The following is a 5,611-nucleotide window of genomic DNA, read 5'->3' as shown; positions in this document are numbered from 1 at the left end:
GGGACCCCCACACCAGCCTTCCCTGGGGCTGCAGTGATGTCTTTGGCAGTCCGAGCACAAAGGCGTGGACTCAGTGGATGAGAGGCTCTGGAAGCTTATTAGTTTAAGCAGGATGAAATGTGTGCGTTAATTACCCAGGCCACCCTTGCAAGTAGCGGCTGGCCCCTGCACGGGGAGGAGAGGCGTGAGCTGAGGCCCCTGCATGAGTAGGAGAGGCGTGAGCTGAGCCTCCGGCCCTCCCTCAGTTTGGCTCCCCTTCCAGACACAGCTGGGCGGACCCATGGCTGCATGTCCACACAGGCGGGGAAGGTCCAGGCTCAGGAGTCAGAGCCAGGGCAGCTGGAAGGGGAGGGATAGGCCCTTCCCTGTGATGGCGAGGCTGGATTCTGCCCCCACCACCTGCGAATGCCACAGTCAGAAGAGAAGGGAAACAAGGAGGGACAGAAGCACCCTCCATTCTATTTTCCACCAACCCCTCTCTTGCTGGGTAGTTACAGCATGCAGGCCTTGTCCCTGCCCTTTGCTTGCTCCCTTCATGTAATCCCTAAGGAAAAAAAAAGCAAAAAACCCTGGGCAGTTGCTATTATTAGCCCCATTTCGCAGATGAGAAAACTGAGGGCCTGGAAGGATGAAGTAACACTTTCCACTGACCCAGCTGCCAGCTGGTGAGTTCAGGATTCACAGCCAGGACAGCACTGCCTCCCACAAGGATAGATGGAGAGGGGCATTGTCTGGAGTTCTGTCACCAGATGAGCCTTCCTGGCTTCCATGCCCCATGGGAACATCCAATCCTCTTAACCTGGCACAGCCGAGGGGAGCCCTCCTTCCCACTATTGGCTCTCCCTGCTGCCTAGACCTGCTTCCCTTCCACGCCCCCAGCCCCAGCCTTGGACTCTCAGCTATTTCCCAAACTACCTTACGTCTGGCTGTATTTCCTGCCTCCATGTCTTTGCTTCTGCATTTCCCCACCTGCTCCAACTGGACCACACAGCTGCCCCCAGACCAGACTCCTGGCTTCCCTTTTATGTCACCTCCATCCATCCCATGCTCAGCAGCCAGAGCAGAGCCCTCTTTCTAAAGCACTCATGGCTCCCTCCCCGTCCTGTAGAGGCAGCCACTGTAATCACAGTAAAACCCCAACTGTGTGATCAGATCCTGCCTGCCCCATTTGCCCTACACCCGCCTTTCTCACCCACCCCAGCTCCTGTCACCCTGATAATCCAAGTCAAGCCTTCACCTGGTCCCTGTGCTGGGAACTCTTCCCCAGATCTCGTCTCAGCTCAACTGTTACCTTCTCAGAGAACATTTCCTCGCCCACCTCTCCAGACATGCTCTATCCCTTCTCCATCCTTTGTGTCCTTTGAGGCTCTTACTCTCTAAATCACCCTGCAGGTTTACTGATGACTCCATCACCTGCTTCCCCAACTCTGTGGTTGCCCCATCAAGAACAAGGAGTGTGTCCATCCTGGCCCACTGGACCCGGGTACCTAGATCTTGGCACATGGGGAAAATATAAAAGAATGAAGGTCTCCTGCCTCCTTCCTCCAGCCCCTTTGGGGACTCAGGTTGCTCCCCTCTCTCATGTGGACCTGCATAGTGGACCCAACCTTGGGCTTCAGGTCACTTCATCCAGTTCCCGCCTCTAGGCTGATATACGCTGAGGCCCCCAAAGACCCACAGCATCTGCCTCTCAAGGAATCAACGAGCCCCTTTCAGTGGTGGGTTCTCAGAGGCTGTCCTTCCACTTGACAGATCAGTCTTCTGCAAGTTGCCAATCAGTAGCATGGTTCGTAGTCCATCAGTTCAGCCCCCCTGGAGGTCTTGACATCAAGATGGAACGAAGCCCAGGGAAATGCAAAGTTTGCTCTCCAGGCCCAACCGTGAGACCAGCTGAGAAACAAGTTAGCAGTCCATGGGAGACAGAGTTTCTTGATAACCTCCCCCTCCCTCTCCTGGCTCCCCATTCTGCCTGGAGAGTCTCAAGGGACCTTAGGCTCCACTGCCCTCTCCCGGGGAGAGGGCTCCCTGTTCACCCACCTGCAGCCACACTCTCATGTGAGAGGATCTGGTGGCCTCAAAGACCCCAGCCCCCACCCCCCTCCTCTTGGACCCTTGTCTCCTCTCAGTCTCTGCCTTGTTCCTAAATGAGGAACCAGGAGTTGTTGGTGCATCCACCAAACAATCAGCGTTTATCTCCCTCATTTATGTGGCTGACAACAGCTCATTCTCAAACTTAATAGTCAATATTCAGAAAGATAAAACTGCATGGATCACTCCTGGGATGTGACTTGAGGGTTTGGTGGGAAAACAAGGATAGGGCATGAACTGCAGCCATGTTCTGACTCCAGCCGCTTCCCAGGGACCGATGAGTTAGGGCCAACTTCTTACTCTTCTGACTTCCCTGCGTAGTCAGTCAAGAGGAAGGTAGGGTTCTCAGTTTTTCAGTGGGATATCTGAAGATGCCAGAAGGCAAAGGGCTCGTGGTTTGCAGCTTCCTCTCACCCGAGGCGCTGTGGACGCTGGCTTTCTGTCTCATAGCTCCTTGGTGGTCTGCCTTGTACCAGGTTCCCCCACCTTCAGCCTCATAGGTGCCCCACACAGAGGCCACAGAACTGACCCTGACACCCCACTCGGCCCCGTCTCTAGGTCCCACCTGCAGAGAGAGCCCAAGGGCAGGTCCACCACCCTGCAGGGGTTGGTGGGGTGAGCAGCAGGCACCTCGTTCCTACCACCCATTGGCCACACATCCCGCAGCCTGAGTCAGGAAGGTCCACTTGGCTAATGAGGAATGGAGGGGACAGAGGGGCTCACCTGTGGCAGGGCAGCCTAACTGCCTACCTGGGCTTGAGATGAGTCATTGTGCCCGTTAACTATGGTGAAATGCTGCCACCACCTGGCTGTGGCCTAGAACTGCAGAAATCCCCCTTGCCGTTACTGCAGCTGGATAAGAAAAAGGTGGAAAACCAGCCTGGCTGCCCAGGCACGTGCATCCCTTCTGTCCCGGCGCGGGAGGGTAATAGAGTCGGGGAAATGGACCTGGCACCCACTGTCTTTGTCACTGACAACAACCCTTCAAGATGTCAGTGGCCCGATGCTCAGGTGTGGTCTTCTATGCGGGACATGACTCCCAGGGGTGTAAACCTCCCTGGCAACGTGGGACAGGACTCCCGGCATGAGCCAGGACCCGGCATCAAGGGATTGAGAAAGGCTTCGTGACCAAAAGGGGAAAGAGAGAAATGAGACAAACTAAAGTTTCAGTGGCTGAGAGATTTCAGAGTCGAGAGGTTATCCTGGAGGTTATTCTTATGCATAATATAGCTATCTCTTTCGTTTGTAGTGTATTGAAGTGGCTGGAGGGAAGTGTCTGAAACCACTGAGCTGTGTTCCAGTAGCCTTGATTCTTGAAGATGATTGTATAACAACACAGCTTTTACAATGTGACTGCACGATTGTGAAAGCCTTGTGTCTGGTGCTCCTTTTATCCAGGGTATGGGCAGATGAATTTTTTAAAAAATGGATAAAAAATAAATAATAGGGGGGATAAGGGGTAAAATAAATTGGGTAGATGGAAATACTAGTGGTCAATGAGACAGAGGGTAAGGGGTATGGTATGTATGAGTTTTTTTTCTTTTTTCTTTTTATTTCTTTTTCTGGAGCAATGTAAATAGTCTAAAAATGATCATGGTGATGAACACACAACCATGTGATGATATTGTGAGCCATTGATTGTACACCATGTACGGACTGCATGTGTGTGAAGATTTTTCAATTAAAAAAAAAAAAAAGATGTCCGTGGCCCCCATGTGCCGGGCGGGAACGGAGCTCTGACAGGCCTGAGAACCGCCGCTGTGGCGCTGGGGGTCTGACTCAGCAGCCCGGCTCTCGGCTCTGTGGAGGCCGCACTCAGAAGGCCACATCTCAGCTCCCCGCACCACACCTGAAATGGCCCCCCAGGCCGCGGCCACTGTTCTAGGTGCCTCCTGCATTCCAGAGGCTCCCGTCTGCCGGGCTGGGGAAGGGGGCGACTTGGGAATCCCGGCATCTGATCTGCCCGGCTCTCAGGCCCAGCGCCAATCATGGAGGCCCGACCTGGGAACAAGATCAACCTCCCAGTCCCTCCAACCCTCCTTACAGTGGGCTTTCCCTCCCGGACAGTTAAGGCTCAGAAGAACCTCAGAAATGACCCAGTGAAAATGCCCTGTTTGTAGAGGGGAAAAGGCCAGGCCCAGAGAGGGCAGGTGGCCTGCCCAGGTCACACAGCCAAAAGTGGCAGAGCCAGGACCAGAACTCAGGTCTCCCCACAGCCTGGCCAGGGCTGTCCTGCACTGCCCCCTCCTTCTGCAGCCCAGACCCTGGTCCCGGCCCCGTCTGCCAGCCAGCCCCACACATCACACCCACAGTCGCCTGCAGCCCAGAGCTGGTGAAGGAGGGAAACGAGACAACATGGAGCAGGACCTGACTGGGCCTGAGAGGAGCAGGAAGCTCTCTCCTTTCTCTCCCCTTCTGCAGCGAGATGCCTCCCCTCCCTGAGCTGCTGGGGACCTGTCAGTAGTCCTCCCTGATGGCTTCATAATCACAGCGTTAGCAGCAGTGGAACTGGCAGGATTGATGCAGGGAGCGTCCCCTCCAGGCCCCAGCAGAGGACCTGGGCCTCCTTGGACTGGGCGTCCTCCTTCCTGCCTGGCCTCCAACCTTCCTGCCTTATAGGTGGCAGCTCTCGGTCGGGCCCCGGCCCAGGGCTGACAGCATGGGGAGTTTAACCAGACCTGGGCTCCCCTCCTCCAGGGCCCAGTATACAGGGAACCCCACGTGACCAGAGCTGCTCTCAGAGCCACAGGGCATGCAGGTCCTACAGGTCAGAGAGCCTGCAGGGACCACAAAGGGCGGGCCTGCTGGAGGGGCTGGGCAGCTCTTCAGGGGGCATCACCTCTGCGGGGGACAGCAGCCAACCCCAGGGACCCGCTCGCCGTCCCACCTCCCAAGGGAGGCTCCAAGGCGGCCAAAACATGCCAGGTCTGCTCCTTCCTGATAGAGTCCCTCCCTCTCCTTTCCCTGCATCTTTCTCTTCTTATCCATCCCCCCCTTCCCTTTTCTGTTTCCAAGAAGCCACCTCCTGGGAAGCCTGCTGCTGGCGTGGGATCCTGATGCTCCCTGCCCAGCAGGATGGGGAGAGGAGGGGAAGGCGCTGTCCTATAGGAGGGCCCAGGAGCAGGCTCGTTTAGGTACGTTTACCATGTGGGTGGGTGATACTCCCCAGTGTTGTTTGGCCTGGGTGGGGGTCACAGCAAGGAAGGACAGTGAGAACTTAGGGGTCTGAGTGGTTTTCTTGCACTCACACATACACACATACACACACTTCTCCAACCGAGTCATGCTTGCCTCCTCCAGGAAGCCTTCTCTGACTGCCCCTCCATGCCTCTCTAGGCTCCCTGGGACTGGAAGGCCAGGTCTCCTGGTCTCCATCCTCCATCTCCCAAGCCCAGGACGGTGGTGCCCCAGGTGTGCTCTTCCCCCAGCCTCAGCCATGGGAAGATGACACAGCACACACAGCAGTGGGGGACAAGGTGTGTTTAGGGGGCCCTCCGGAAGTGCTTGTCCCATACAAAAGAAG

This window comes from Tamandua tetradactyla, chromosome 8, assembly GCF_023851605.1.
Source record: "Tamandua tetradactyla isolate mTamTet1 chromosome 8, mTamTet1.pri, whole genome shotgun sequence".
NCBI lineage: Eukaryota > Metazoa > Chordata > Mammalia > Pilosa > Myrmecophagidae > Tamandua > Tamandua tetradactyla.
The sequence above is the reverse complement of the archived record's forward strand: the minus strand, read 5'-3'. Positions refer to the sequence as shown.